This window comes from Salmo trutta, chromosome 15 (genome assembly GCF_901001165.1).
Source record: "Salmo trutta chromosome 15, fSalTru1.1, whole genome shotgun sequence".
NCBI lineage: Eukaryota > Metazoa > Chordata > Actinopteri > Salmoniformes > Salmonidae > Salmo > Salmo trutta.
In genome coordinates this window covers 25,901,081-25,918,188 of record NC_042971.1, presented here as the reverse complement: position 1 = coordinate 25,918,188, position 17,108 = coordinate 25,901,081, and the positions used below count along the sequence as shown (strand labels likewise).

Genomic DNA, 17,108 nt, shown 5'->3' with positions numbered 1-17,108 from the left:
CATCCTGTCTGGTGCAGAGATCAACAAGGCCTATGGTGTCATCACTACCATGTCTCACCACCTTGGCCTGGATGAGGGCAAGGTTCTTGGCAGTCTGGCGAAGTACACTTCCAAGCAAGGGCTTTGGGATTGAGATGCAATATGGCAGTCGTGCCAACATATCTCATCAGCCACCTGGTGGAAGGGACTTTGTGGATCTGAGGCTCTTTCCCCTGTTGCCGCCATCATCCTCCAAATCCCACCAACATCAGCCGCCTCAGAGCGCAACTGGTCCTTGTTTGGGAACACACACCAAAGCACGCAACAGGCTGACAAATACAAGGGTTGAAAAATTGGTGGCCATCCGGGCAAACTTTTTGCTTTTTGAGCCTGACAACGAGCCATCCTCAACAAGGTTGGAAAGTGACAGTGAATCAGAGTCTGGTGTTCAAAAGGTGGACATTGAGGAGGTCCAGGGAGAAGACATGGAAGCCTGAGAGGAAGACAGCCAAGAAACTAAAGCTTTGGTTATCATTTTACAGATGTATGTTGAAAATGTTTTTGGGAGATGCGATGGATCATTCAATATTCACTTTCTTTTGTTGTTCAGTGAAATCATCCCATGTGAAGAGTCAACTCATTTAATTAAAGTTCAGTTCGTAACTAAATTAGTTTTTTATTTTTCTATTGGAAGGATTTAATCATTTGCAATTATGTCTACTTATGATAAGGTAAAATTTTTGTTTCTGTCTTCATATGATATGGTAAATATATCCAATGCGAAAAACATCTACATTTAAACGGTATTAATATCCATTTGCATATATTTCCGTTAATTCCCATATATTCCCACGGAAAGTTTCCACCACTGAATATTCCCCAAAATGTGCAACCCTAATTACCACTAAGAATAATGCATGTTTTAATAGGCCTTTCCAATGGCATTATGCATTGACATTCACATGATAAAAGATGTAAGAATAAGGTGGGCATTGACTAAACAGACATCATGCTCCCGACAAAAACACTAATGAAGTCTGTCCATGTGGTAGCTAGTCAGTCTTGCCATTTGAGATGTTGAAGAGCCATTGATTGGTTATTGTTTTAAAACTAGAAAGCAACCAAAAACCGGGTTCCCTTTGTAATGAAATGCGTTCAATGTTATCTTGCTCATAATAACCGCACATGGTTTTAGCGCAACAAAAGCAACAGACTGGCAGAACACCTGTCAATTGAAACGCTCATAAAAACTGATAAGAAATGAAATCACAGAATAATTATATTGTTGCAGTAGAACTTCTAAATTGGCTGCCGTAACTTGAAGGATTTTTCAAGGAGCAAATAGCCAAGAGGAAATGTCTGATTTTCAAAGTAGGCAATTACATCATGACTGAATTGTACATATTCAACCAACAGTTTGAACTTTTTAAATACCTGGTTTGCATACCCATTCTTGCCTTACCATTTACTGGTAGAGATCATAAGTCCATGCAACAACCAGCCGTTTTAGATGTGCATGTTCTCTCTGCCCGACAGATATAGGCCTACTATATGTGTACGACGTACTGGTGATAAGTAATCGACAAAAACGAAATAACAGCTTCGGGAATCTGTTTTTTTTTTCATCAATTATATAACCTAGATTAAAAATAGCATGATTACCATGTTGTTTTTACTGGCCCAAGCGGGCCACTGATTGGCCCAGAGAGTTTCCAAAATCTCCCCGGGCCAGTGGGCAGCCCTGTATATCGAACCCTGTATTTGGGCAGCTGATAGGTAGGCCTACAACCTACAACTACAGTACAGTTCCCAATTGATATGGATGTGTTCGTAAATTCACTCTGGCTGTCTACCCCGATTTCAGAGCACTCTCGTCTGAGTGTGCCAGAGTTCAGAATAACTGATGAATTTACGAATGCTGAACACCGGTTGAATATGGCCGGTATCAGTTTAACGTCGGCAAAAAAGCACAATTCAATTGTTGCCAGCAGCACGGTTACAGTCACCAACGCTCTGGATAACATGAAAACACATAAAATGGTCAGAGTGAGATTTTACTCTCATTTGTGTCTGGAAGTAGCTAGCCAACGTTAGCCAGTTGGCTTGACTGCCGTTGTGAGCCCAGAATGCTCTGAACGCTCCGAGAGCGAAACACTCTGAATTTACGAACTGACAATCTGACAACTCTCTGAATTTACGCGCACAGAGTGCACTCTGAGCACACTCTGGCACTCCAGATTGAATTTACAAACACACACTATATTTCACATCGTAAACTGGGTGGTTCGAGCCCTGAATGCTGATTGGCTGACAGCCATGGTTTATCAGACCATATACCACGGGTATGACAAAACATTTCTTTTTACTGCTCTAATTACATTGGTAACCAGTTTATAATAGCAGTAAGGCACCTCGGGGGTTTGTGATATGTGGCCAATATACCACGGCTAAGGGCTGTTCTTATGCACGACGCATCGCGGGGTGCTAGGACACAGCCCTTAGCCGTGGAATATTGGCCATATACCACACCTCCTCGGGCCTTATTGCTTAAATAAAGCCTCTCTCCACTAAATGTTAAAATGATGGTGAGTAGGCGACAGAGAACAGACAAGCTACAAGAAATCATTTGTGTCAAACAAAGGAAGGCCTTATTAGAATCAGTAGCCTTTTTTTACTGTTAAATCCACCATTAGCATCAGACTTGCAATGTTAATTTAGCTGACTGGTCAGATAGTGTTGGAAGATTTGTAACCAGACCATATGGCATTAGGGCTAACACTTAGGGGCCACTGTATTAACTGGTAAAAAGGATGATTTGATGCGGCAGAGATGCCACAGTGTAACTGAGCAAGTATGACCTCAGTAATTAATTTTGTCCTATTAATGCTCTTAACACGGATACTCTTTATATTACAGTATGCTATTTACCTAGTACTTGGTGAAATGGTAATAAATAATCAATAATAGCTTAATAACTTTGTTTGGTTTATTTGGGGTTCATTGAAAAAAACACCAGCATTTGGGCCCAGGTAATAGTGTTTTGAAGTATTGCTTTATTTGAATTAAGGACCAAAAAGTATTAATTGTCATCACATAATTTCATTAGTACATACCAGGTAAATACAGACAGAAACAGGACTGTAAGTATAGCCAGTAATAAGAACATATATTCACGATGGCTTTCAGCTGACCTAGTCTGGAGCACATCCATTAAAACATCATCAGTTAAGTAGGGAAAAAAGCCTGAGAAAAGTGTTCGAACAGAGCATGTATACAGTAAATACTTAATGAGCACTGAAATGTTTGATTTCCAGCGACATTAATGGCATTTCCTAATCCTGTCAGAATGTATCACAGGGACGTAGGCGACCCATGTTTTCAGGTTTGCCATGAGTTGTGCCTGAGAACACGGTAGAAGCCCAGATACAGTATGTACACAGTACAGCTGTCACACGTGTGTGTGAGTGCATACCTTGGGTAAGTAAGTGCCTGAGATATTTGTCGACATGCCAGAAATTGTTGGCGAGTTTGTACCATGGTGGCCCTCGACTGAACTCCGGTAGAGGGTGTATATTCTGTAGTATTTGCCTGTCAACTATGTTACAGCAAGCTATAGAAAAATATTTTCATTGTGACAACAGAGCTTTGGCTGACATTTGTCATGGCTGTAACCGGATGCTGGACAAGGCCGTAGCCTCAGAGCTGGAGAAAGAGGGTTTAATCATTCATGTGTGAAGCTTGCTTAAGAGTCCATTTTAGTAGCAGAGCTTATATGGGCTGATAAGGGTGCTTGCCTGAACTGGTGACATTGGCAAGTTAAAAGAAAAAGAAGAAAAAAGACCAACGCATGGAAGTGCAGTCATTTCGATACATTTTCATAAACACTGCTGCATCAGCCAGGGATGAGGAGGGGAAAGAAAAAGCGAATAGGAGAGAAAAGTAGACAACTGTCGTCAAATGTGTCACATTTAGCTCAGGCATTTCTCGATTTCTAAAGAAAGAAGGTTGTAATGAAACTAAATTGTTTCTAATGTTAAATGCAACGGAGACATCCCAAAATGACCACGCTATCTCATCTGCTAGTCGCACTTCCCGAGTTGAACATGTTTACACAATGGTCATGATCAGGGCTTACAAGATTACCTTAAAAGGAGCCACCAAGACCTTGGAGGGGTTTCACACAGGCAGAATAATCAGACAGTATTATTGGAGGGGATTATGCGGCTTAAAACAGATCCTCACAATGTGGAAAGATATCACAACAAAGATACTGGTACGTTCACCATAGATGGCCATGTAAGTTGGACACGAGAAGAGTAACGCTGGAAGGAATTCATAGATGAATGGCAGAGATGTAGAAATTACGACTTCTTGTGAGCAAAGCAACATGGGAGGTGAGATAAAAGACAGATTAAATTTGTCCCTTTTAAAACCCCTTTTTTCCTTTGCTTGTTGAAGTGCGAAGATCCACAAACTTTCCTCTTAACCTATTTAATCCCAATAGAAGCAACAATAATGCTTTTGAAGTCAGTATTACAATAGATTGTGATAGAAAATGGCATGTTTTGTAGCTCTTAGAAAACATGCCATTTTTGTAATGGCCAAAACCCAAATTATGAATACGAAGCACTAAACCTAGATGCGGCATTTATCAAGTCTCCACTGGAATAATATTCCTTTCTAAAAACAATGCTCTAAGTCATTGATTATAAGACCCTCTATGCATGAATGCACATTTCACACACACACAGTGTCACAATTATCTGCAAGCTGTACAGGATCATTCTGTCATACCCTCCCCATTTCCATAGTCTCTGCATGGATTAAAGCTAAGATTAATATAGAACCTCTGATTCATCCATCCACCCACGGGTTTGCATTGCAGACTTTAGTTGCCCTGAATCCCCGACACAGACAAGTGTGTTGTGACTTGTCAGACCCATGTTGAGTCAGTCTGCAGTCCTACATAGGCTTATTAAATCCCAAAATGTCATCAGTTGTGAGATTGGTTGAAATGACACCCCTCACTGTACAAACCCTGATCTTCAGACAAAGACTTCCTGCATTGCAATGTAGCATATTGATAACAAACCATGAAATTAAATAGTTCAGAGATATATCCTGACAGTCCTGTCAAATCAGATGAAAGTACTATGACCCTGATGGAACATCTGGTCAACCTGCACCAGTAGAAGAGTTGTCACAATCAGGAAGTTAAGACTCTGAGCTGATAGCAGTAATAGAGAAAGAAAGAGTCAAATGTCTTCAGGGGCTTGACCAGTGTTCTTCATTTCCAGTATGCACTGCTGGTATGATGAAGACGTGACTTAGTCTTTCCGAAAGAACAATGAGAGCACAGCTGTGCGTCTCCTGAAATATTCAACGCATAAAACAGCAGAGAGAAGGAATAGAGCACACAAATAATTTATTGATTGAATAAATAAGAACGGTAGAAAACACAAGAACAAAAGCATTTTACGTAGGACGACTTGTGTTAGTGCTCACACGGGGCTTCAAAGTGTGCCTGTTGGATGAGAAGAGGAAAAACCAAAGTTTCTCACCCCCCAAAAGTTGAACCGCAGCTTCCTCGGACCCACCCATTCTGTCTATATCCGGTTTGAGCCACGATAAGGATCTTATGGGTTTGTGCATTTTCAACCACACTTTGAGGGAATCTACAGTATATCTCTTGGCTGACGAGTCCCTTTTAAACAGCCTCCTGCTCAGTGTAATTAATTCCCCGCACTGACGGTCGTTCATGCGGAACTGGCCAACCATGCAGTTTTATTTCAGATCATCAACACAGGATCATCCCGCGTATGTCCGTGGGCAGCATCCCGTGGTTTCAGGGAGATTGTTAGTGCAGTGTTTTGAGACCGACCTCCGTTGCACTGGGAATGACAGGGCTTGGAAGGCCTCGTGGAAGGCCTCGTGGAAGGCCTTGTGATCAAGCATATAGCTACAGGAGGCCCCAGATTTGAGCAATGAAGGTAGTGTAGAGTACTGTATGTACAGTAGGTTAAACATACTGATACCCACTCAATTTGACTGTTTTCCCCTCAGTTTAGCTTGGCGCTTGACTAGAGGCAGCAGTTGGCCAATCAGTTGGAGACATCACTTATCGGCGGTGAGGCTACTGTAATTGCAGGTGCAAAGAGTCCATCAGAATCTGGACATTCAAATCAAATACAATTTTAATTGTCGCATGCTTCGTAAACAACAGGTGTAGACTAACAGGGAAATGCTTACTTATCGGCCCTTCCCAACAGTGCATAATACAATATACAAATAAATAATAATATTTGAAAAAATAAATAGAAAGCAGTATGCAGACCAGTGACACTCCCCAGTAATGGATATTCTCAATTACTGGGGATTTTCTCCTCAGTGTGACTAATGAGCTTGGCCATAATTATTTCCCATTAAAGGGCAATTTTTTTCCTCTCGGGTTAGCTGTCATGCTACAATTACTCAGCTAGTACTGTAATAATAGGTTAAACTGTATCATTAAAGTGCATATACAAAGGAATTCTCCATTGCATGAGACACAGAAGATAAGAACAAGCATAGCAAGAAACCCTCAGACAGAGATGATGGTTATGAGCACACCTCAGCTGCACATCTGTATAGTGAATAAATAATGAGGATTACCTGCGGGTTTAGAAAGGTCCAGATCTTTTTTGTGACTCTGTCTTGACATGTAAACACTGCTTAATCTGCCAACTATATCATTCAGTCTTTCAGAGCTTCAGGGAAAGGCATACTGTTTACTTAAAAAAAGTCCCTGCCAGGCAACTGTGGCAGAATTTCACGTTTGTATGCAACTTTAATCTTGATGTTTCCCCCTTTTTCCTCCCTTATGTTTGAGGCTAAACATAAAGGAAGGCTATTGACGGTGGAGCACTTTTGTTTATCAAACAGAACACCACAGAGGACTTACGTTTGATGCAAGCAAAGACCGGCAGGTGACAAAGGTCAACAGCTCTCCTCTGTTCTTGCCATGATAGCACTTCCGTGACTGACCATTGTGTCCCAACATCCAGGTTGCATTGTAACATTGTACAGTATGTCTTACTTCCTGTAACGGCATGCGAGTGACTGCATTTCTAGTGCTAAAGCCGGCCATGGAATGGGGGGCACGGAGCGGGCAGCGGTTTTGCTATGCAGCGCGTTTATCCGGCATTCCCCATAGAAACCTGTGGGGGATTCCTCCCGAGCAGGTGATGGAAGCAGGGGTACTGGGGGAGGTCAGTGGTAACATTCCCTGTCCTGCTCTTCAGACGGCCTATGCTAACTATTTCAGTCTGGAGTATGCCTTTGTTGTTTTGAAGGCCTGCTGACTGGGTCAGTCGCTAGGATTGCTCACCGGGGAATTGCGCACTTTGAAGTCTCAATTCTTTTTTTGTTATATGAGAGCATTGTGTTAGTGTCTAGTCTGGAAATGGTTCTGAAATAGTCCTGATTTATTAAGTTATGCATCTTATGCTGTGGAATTTGGGAGACTTTAGAGTTGGGAGAGTTGGTGGTAAGGACGCCTTTTCCACCAGAAAAGTCTGGTGGAACGCCAGCGGTCGGCAACCTTTTCCATTTGGAGTGCCAAGTAATCTTACTGATCTGTGTGCCAGTTATGATTTTAATATGCCATTTTCGTGGAACAGTTTAACTTAATTTATAATAATCTTCATATCTCATAATCAATGTCATGTGGTTAATCAAAATTCTAAATTAAAATGATACAAATCTAAAAGTAACTTATTGCCATTGCCAATATATAACAATTCGGAAAGTATTCAGACCCCATGACTTTTTCCACATGTTACGTTATAGCCTTATTCTAAAATTGATTACGTTAATTGTTTTCCTCATCAATCTACACACAATATCCCATAATGTTTGCAAATGTATTAAAAATAAAAAAACGATACCTTATTTACATAAGTATTCAAACCCTTTACTATGAGACTCGAAACTGTTTCCATTGATCATCCTTGAGCTGTTTCTACAACTTCATTGGAGTCCACGTGTGGTAAATTCAATTCATTGGACATTATTTGGAAAGGCACACACCTGTCTATATAAGGTCCCACAGTTGAATTGTCCGTAGAGCTCCGAGACAGGATTGTTTTGAGGCACAGATTGGGGAGGGGTACCAAAAAAAGCCTGCAGCATTGAAGGTCCCCAAGAACACAGTGGCCTGCATCATTCTTAAGTTGAAGAAGCTTGGAACCACCAAGACTCTTCCTAGGGCTGGCTGCTCGGCCAAACTGAGCAATCGGGGGAGAAGGGCCTTGGTCAGGGAGGTGACCAAGAACCCGATAGTCACTCAGAGCTCCAGAGTTCCTCTGTGGAGATTGAAGAACCTTCCAGAAGGACAACCATCTTTGCAGCACGCTACCAATCAAGCCTTTATGGTAGAGTGGCCAGATGGTGACCTCTCCTCAGTAAAAGGCACATAGACCTGAAAATAGCTGTGCAGCGACACTCCCCATCCAACCTGACAGAGCTTGAGAGGATCTGCTGAGAAGAATGGGAGAAACTCCCCAAATACAGGTGTGCCAAACTTGTAGCATCATACCCAAGAAGACTCAAATCTGTAATCTGTGCCAAAGGTGCTTCAACAAAGTACTGAGTAAAAGTGGGATATTTCAGTTTGGTTTTTTTAAAACACGTTTTTGCTTTGTCATTATGGGATATTGTGTGTAGATTGAGGAGGGGAAAAAACGATTTAATCAGTGTTAGAATAAGGCTGTAATGTAACAATGTGGAAACATTCAAGGGGTCTGAATACTTTCCGGATGTACTGTAAAACCAACAAATAAAAATATTGCAGCACGCAGGTAAATATCCTGATGAAAATAAATATCCTATAAGTCACGTTGGCTACACATGGCCTGTCTGCAACGAACTGGAAACATTGTATTAACTTGGTCCTGCCCTAAGCTCATGATAGCAAACTTGCAACATTTTATAAAATATTCTGGGTCCTCAGAGATTCCCATGCCAGTGAGCTCCGGACAGACATACACAGCTGTAGGCTATTTTGCGAAAGGGATTAAAAGTAATCAGGTAGACCCCTTTTTTTTATGCTGAGTGGTAATCGAAAGGGAAAGAGCTGGAAAGAATTTTCAAATGGGCTACGTTGAGGAACAATTGTCATGTTCAATGGATGTAAAAACAGACTGTTGACTTGCTGTTTGAGACAAAGAAAAAATCACTTTGAGAAGCTTTACAGTGATGGCGAGTTAAGACTATCAGCAATAGTATTAGATCCCCAAATGGGCACATTTTATAGGCCTACATTTGCGTGCAGGCCAGGTCGACTAGTCCTACTTTTATATGCGTAATCAGGTGCGTGTCCTTAATCAAGATTGACAGGAGCGCTCCAAGCAAAAGCCAATGAATAAATTGAGAACTCCTAAACAAACAAGCGTAGCCTAGGTTCTGCAAACGTGTCCATTTCTACAATGACCACGATAAAACTGTAAAAATATGTTTAATGCATTAACAGAAATTAATGTAACCAAATAAATATTGCAGATTAGAAGTTGTGAGTTAATGGTAACTGTACTACTGGTGTGCCGAACCCGCGACCTCCAATGGATTAGTCCACTCAGACAGGCATGAATCCGACATGTCTCGTGTGCCATCATTTTGTTTTTATACACTTGCTACTGCTCAACTAAAAAAAATCTCGACCAATAATCTATCAACCAAACAATTGACCAGTCGACAAAATGGGGTCCGCTGTAATGTCAATAAACATGAAAATACAAACCCTACTATAGTGAAAACTTTAACATTTACTACATAGAATATATCATAGCAGAGCAATGTATTTGCCTCAGCAAGGAACTTTAATCAGCCTTTTACATGTTGGACAAGGATATTCACACTAACAAGCGAGGATTATAAAAAGGGACAGTAAACAAATGAACGGGGGAAGTTATGATTGTTGTCATTAGTTGACTTCGCCCTGGGAGGACTTTCTCCCACTGAAAGTCTATGGGTAGAATTTGGGTGAGTTTTAAAAAGGGACCCTTGTCCCTGTCCACGCTTGTCAAAAGTCTGCATCACCTGTGACCGGTTGTCCCCACTGTGTCAAACGCTTTGGGTGACCTCACATTCTACACTCCTCCGCACTCACTCCACACTAACTGCTTACTAAGGAACAATGAAATACGCCAGAACTGCTGCCCACAGCATTTCACAAAATATATAACCATATTTATTGAGTCCAGGTCTACTTCAAATCTGGTAAAAATATATATTCTTAGCTGAAGCAGTATATAACTCGTATGACCGCTGAGTCCCTCAATCGATAGTAGTGATTGTGGACAGCTCTCCACCGGAATAAAAGTGTTGACACTGCTATTTTGTCAGTAAATAATAGGTAAAAAAGAAAACATGCAAAATCTGAATAGTCTGTTTGAATGGCTCAGACAATGTTTAGGTAGCCTATAACTTCCGACCATGCCCCATGCTAGTTGTTTTCTGAGTAAAGTCGTTCGTAACACTCAATCATTTTCAGGAGTCTATTCATGGGTCATTCATCAAAATGGGTTCTGTTGCCAGGACCCATTTTTCATTGGGTTGCCATAGAGCACATGGCCAGTTAACTGCGGTTATTGAAACACTTAACTGCGGTTATTTTTACCTACAAATATACAGAGGTATGAACCTTCATCTTTGAGTCATAAAAAAAAGATGTGTAGCACTCACATCTGTAGCCATGAAATGCTTTGAAAGGCTGGTCATGGAGCACATCAACACCATCATCCCAAACACTCTGGACCCACTCCAATTGGCATATCTCCCCAACAGATCCGCAGATGACGCTATCGCTATTGCACTCCACATTGCCTTCTCCCAGCTGGACAAGAGGAACACCTATGTGAGAATGCTATTCATTGACTACAGCTCAGCGTTCAACACCATAGTGCCCTCCAAGCTCATCACTAAGCTCAGGACCCCGGGACTGAATACCTCCCTCTACAACTGGATCCTGGACTTGCTGACGGGCCGCACACAGGTGATGAGGGTAGGCAACCACACATCCGCCATGCTGACCCTCAACACGGGGGTCTTCAGGGTGCATGCTTAGTCCCCTCCTGTACTCCCTGTTCACCCATGACTGCGAGGCCACGCATGAATCCAACATCATCATTAAGTTTGCTGACATAACGGTGGTAGGCCTGATCACCGACGATGATGAGACCGCGTATAAGGATGAGGTCAGAGACCTGGCAGTGTGGTGTCAGGACATCAACCGTTGCCTCAATGTCAGCAAGACAAAGGAGCTGATCGTGGACTACAGGAAATGGAGGGCCACGCACTCCCCCAACCACATCGACAGGCTGTAGTGGAGCGAGTCGAGAGCTTCAAGTTCCTCAGTGTCCACTAAGGATTTAACATGGTCCACACTAGAGGTCGACTGATTATGATTTTTCAACGCCGATACCGATTTATTGGAGCCAATGCCGATTTTATTTATTTTTTACTTATCTGTAATAATGACAATTACAACAATACTGAATGAACACTTATTTTAACTTAATATAATACATAAATACTATCAATTTAGCCTCAAATAAATAATGAAACACGTTCAATTTGGTTTAAATAATGCACAAACAAAGTGTTGGAGAAGAAAGTAAAAGTGCAATATGTGCCATGTAAAAAAGCTAACGTTTAAGTTCCTTGCTCAGAACATGAGAACATATGAAAGCTGGTGGTTCCTTTTAACATGAGTCTTCAATATTCCCAGGTAAGAAGTTTTAGGTTGTAGTTATTATAGGACTATTTCTCTCTATACGATTTGTATTTCATATGCCTTTGACTATTGGATGTTCTTATAGGCACTTTAGTATTGCCAGGATAACAGTATAGCTTCCGTCCCTCTCCTCGCTCCTACCTGGGCTCAAACCAGGAACACATCGACAACAGCCACCCTCGAAGCAGCGTTACCCATGCAGAGCAAGGGGAACAACTACTCCAAGTCTCAGAGCGAGTGACGTTTGAAATGCTATTAGCGCGCACCCGGCTAACCAGCTAGCCATTTCACATCGGTTACACCAGCCTAATTTTGGGAGTTGATAGGCTTGAAGTCATAAACAGCGCAATGCTTGAAGAATTGCGAAGGGCTGCTGGCAAAACGCACAAATGTGCTGTTTGAATGAATGCTTACGAGCCTGCTGGTGCCTACCACCGCTCAGTCAGACTGCTCTATCAAATATCAAATCATAAACTTAATTATAATATAATAAACACACATAATTATTAAAATGCAAATCAATTTATAACATTTTTGACATGCGTTTTTCTGGATTTTGTTGTTATTCTGTCTCTCACTGTTAAAATAAACCTATTAAAATTATAGACTGATAATTTCTTTGTCAGTGGGCAAATGTACAAAATCAGCAGGGGATCAAATACTTTTTTCCCTCACTGCAGGTAATGAGATTTCATTAACAATAAATGTGCAAAAAAACAACATGCTTTCAGTTTGTCATTATGGGGTATTGTGTGTAGATGGGTGAGGAAAAATATGAATTTTGATTTCAGACTAACACAACAAAATCTGGATTAAGTCAAGCGGTATGAATACTTTCTGATGGCACTATATATTTTTTTTAACAAATTGAGTCGAATATAGACATATCGTCCAAAAATGACATTGCAATATGTAACTGTATCAATTCCCTCCCCCCACCCTTCACTATTCTTTATATAGAAGTGCTAGCTCATTTTTCTTTTAATGCCAGTGAGAATACCATTCTAAAATGCATACCTTACAACACACTATCTCATCAAGTAAAATGGCTGTTGACAACCATGACATGTCATGAAATCCCTGATATGAATCCAGGGCATGTCATGAAAAAAGAAACCGCTTAACAGTGTCCAGAATAGAGAGGTGACTAGGGGGATGTATAGGCTATTTATCCATTCAACTAGACTGACTGTCCAGTCATTTGAAGTTGCTGTCCCACTGCACAAGATGGCTTTTGTTCAGGAGTGCAAACAAAAGGCAATTAATGGGATTGGCTATGGGGGGGGCACTGCTGGAGAGGAAGACAGTGGGTGCGATGGGATTTGTGCTTGGGCTGCTGTTCCAGGGCAGATAGCATCTCGATGAGTGGACTGAATGCTACCGGGAGGCCCATTATGGAGACTTCATGAGCTTCCTGCTGCGTTCACAGACTCTGCCCTGTGAACACCATGATTGTGTGGCTAAAGAGTTCAGTAAGTGACTATCTCTGGCTGTGCTACAATGTGTTTCAGCCATTGTCACATTGTCCAATAGAAAACGGACCTGTTCCACTCACTTCCAACAGGATCTAAGCCTACGTAGTAGATAACTTCCATTGGGAAACACAGAGAGCTGAATAGATAAAGCCAAACCACTTTGCTAGATTTAGATATGTAGGTTGTGAAAAGTCTCAGTTTTGTGAAAAGCTCAAGCGAGCCAGTGAAGTCTGGCCAATGGCCTTGTCCCCAGAGGCAGTGTCACACGGGACGCCCTGTCAACTCAGCCCTTTTTCAGCGCACAGCGAGCATCCTTTGGACCAGGAAGTGAGGCGGATTAAGGCTTTTGCCCCCACTAAATCAACACGTCTCTGCTAGCAGTGTGCCGTTATTATTCAGCTGTCAGACAAGCCTTAGCTCACCGGTGTCTGCTGCATACATCGGCTGGCACTCTCAACAATGGCCGCTTATCGCTGTAGCTCGGGCCAATGTGGCCGAACCTACCCCAGTGTATTGGGCCATTATGACGTAAACTAAATGCTGAGGCAACATTCTGGAAACTCACGCATTGGTATCTCTTTATGCTTGTGAGGAATTATTAAGGAGTTGTATCATGCTGATGGGAAGCTTTAGGAAAGAGTTATTATCGCAGGTATAGAGTTGAAGGATGAGAAGTACATGTTGTGCATATGTCTGTGGGAGCTGGGATTATTATAGGATGACGTTATACATATGTAGCTCTTACTCTCAGGGACTGTCTAGAGATTTAACCACAATAGTATTATCTATCTGTGTATGAACACTGTCAGGGGTTATGGAGTGAACTAGCAACACCCATGTTTCAACCCCGTTGCTTGAGTTTATATTTCAAAATGTCATCACAATCACAATTTGTGACCATATTTGGCCCAGAAACCTATTTAAACCCGCAAAGCTATTTTCCATTTCTCGACAAAGCATATACATTTATTTTCATTGCAGTTGGAAAGGCTGGGGTGGAAATTACATTCCTAATTAGGATTTAGGAAAAGGTCAGTCTGCTTGGACTAGAATGTGAGGCATTTGCAGCGAGCAGGGCAGATGCCATCTGTGCAGAGTGCTGTGAGCAGCTAATTCTGGCACCCGAGAGCAACACGATTTAACACAGATTTTTGTTGTAGGAGCTTCGCTTCGAGCATGGGATTGACTCTATCCTTTGCCAAAACTCTGATGAGCTGAATTAGGCCCATGGATCTCTTAAGCCCTTACACGGTCTGAGGGAGCTCCCCAATTTATTTTGACATCCGAAATGTGTGGCGTGTCAGATTGTTTGCACCGGAGTGCTACATCAGGGGTGCCGTCCACTCAATTTGCCTTGACAGAAGGTGTTTTCAGCATCTTACACGGGCCAGCCGGGGGTTGAAAAATCAGCCACCTATTGATCTTAAGGGAGAATGGTCAAGGCTTCCCCAGCTGCATGTAAAATATCAGGAGATGTAGTGCTGCTATGCTTACTTGAGAGTGCAACCATTTAGCGAACTATGGGGGCCACTATAGCTGCAAGGCTTCTCAAACGCTAACCTGTTCTCACCCTACCAGACCCGCTACCTCTGATTTTTCACCACTAACCTGCACTTAATGTACAGTATTGACTCCAGAACAGGCTATGCACAACCCATATAGCATGGTGGCTTCACTTTATGCACAGCAGAATGTCGAACTGGCGCACCTCTCCTCTCCATTCTCACTTTCATACCCACTAAAATGTGCATGACTTATGCTTCCTGTGTAAATATGCCTGGATATAAATATGTAGATTAGCAGTTCCAAGCTTAGATTCTTTTACCTGTTATCAGAACACCCTCTCATAATTCTATTGATGTTATCAGACTTATAGCACTGGCTGTTTTGAATTTCATGTTGCCCTTGGCAAGTACGAAGAGATTACCTAAGCGGTAGTAATATAAACAGTATGCTTGCCATTTAATACAACACAGGGAATAGACTACAGTGCATTCGGAAAGTATTCCGGCCCCTTTTTCCACATTTTCTTACGTTACATGTATGTATGTATATGTATATATCTGATATCACGTGTTTTAAATGACTCCTTATTAATTACAAATAAAAATGGATATCACATTTCTTGGGTATGACTCTATAAGCTTGGCACACCTGTATTTGGGGAGTTTCTCCCATTCTTCTCTGCAGATCCTCTCAAGCTCAGTCAGGTGGGATGGGGAGCGTCGCTTCACAGCTATTTCCAAGTCTCTCCAGAGATGTTTGATCGGGTTCAAGTCTGGGCACTAGCGGGGCCACTCAAGGACATTCAGAGACTTGTCCCGAAGCAACTCCAGTGTTGTCTTAGCTGTGTGCTTAGGTACATTGTCGTGTTGGAAGGTGAACCATCGCCCAAGTCTGAGGTCCTGAGTGCTCTGAAGCAGGTTTTCGTCAAGGATCTCTCTGTACTTTGCTCCGTCCATCTTTCCCTCGATCCTGACTAGTCTCCCAATCCCTGCCGCTGAAAAACATCCTGAAACTGCCACCATCATGCTTCACCGTAGGGATGGGGCCAGGTTTCCTCCAGACGTGACGCTTGGCATTCAGGTTTCATCAGACCAGAGAATCTTGTTTCTCATGTGTCTATAGGTGCCTTTTTGGCAAATTCCAAGAGGGCTGTCATGTGCCTTTTACTGAGGCGTGGCATCCGTCTGGCCACTCTACCATAAAGACCTGATTGGTGGAGTGCTGCAGAGATCATTGTCATTCTGGAAGGTTCTCCCATCTCCACAGAGGAACTCTGGAGCTCTGTCAGTGTGACCATCAGGTTCTTGGTCACCTTCCTGACCAAGGCTCTTCTCCCCCGATTGCTCAGCTTGGTCGGGTGGCCAGCTCTACGAAGAGTCTTGGTGGTTCCAAACTTCTTCCGTTTAAGAATGATGAATGCCACTGTGTTCTTGAGGACCTTCAATGTTGCAGACATTTTTGGTACCCTTCCCCAGATCTGTGCCTCGACACAATCCTGTCTTGGAGCTCTATGGACAACTCCTTTGACCTCATGGCTTGGTTTTTGTTCTGAAATGCACTATCAACTGTGAGACCTTTATATAGACAGCTGTGTGCCTTTCCAAATCATGTCCAATCAATTGAATTTACCGCAGGTGGACTCCAATCAAGTTGTAGAAACATCTCAAGGATGATCAATGGAAACAGGATGCACCTGAGCTCAATTTCGAGTCTCATAGCAAAGGGTTTGAATACTTTGTAAAGGTCTGTTTTCACTTTGTCATTGTGTGTGTGGTGTGTGTGTGTGTGTGTGTGGATTGATGAGGAAAAATTTTATTTAATCAATTTTAGAATGAGGCTGTAACATAACAAAATGTGGAAAAAGTGAAGGGGTCTGAATAATTTACGAATGCACTGTAGGTGGCACACAGTATGACATTTTTCTCTGTAGCTCAGCGGAATAGTTTATGGAGAAAAGTAAGGATAAATGCTGGTAATTGTGAGTAGGACTGATGTCTGTTTGGTGCAGATAAGTGTGATGTAACATACTGTGAATCAAGTGCCTGTTTCTTTACGTCAAGGGAATATTGAGTGTTGAGATCTGATATCATATTAAGTCAAGAGGAATAAAGAATGCATTAATTATCACAACATGATTACATTCTTAACAACCTTGAATTTAACATAAATATTTCATATCTTTATAGGAGTTAATGCAGCAATGTTTCTGTTAACAACTTTACAGATGTAAATCTGGTCAGGCATATTTTGTTCCAGAGAGATCTCTGGACCTCTTATTTCAGTTAGGCCTGTAGGCTGGGGGATGCAAGTTTTAGTTATGCTTTTCTACTGGGTAAAGCTGGAATGCCATTATTCCTGGCACACAATAGCCATCAACA

At 42.0% G+C, this 17,108-nt stretch overlaps 1 protein-coding gene across 1 annotated transcript in view; it reads left to right on the top strand.

The window, feature by feature from the left end:
* LOC115148689 (junctional adhesion molecule C) overlaps positions 1–17,108 on the top strand; it is a 50,025-nt gene that overhangs the window by 9,614 nt on the left and 23,303 nt on the right. The window lies entirely within an intron of this gene.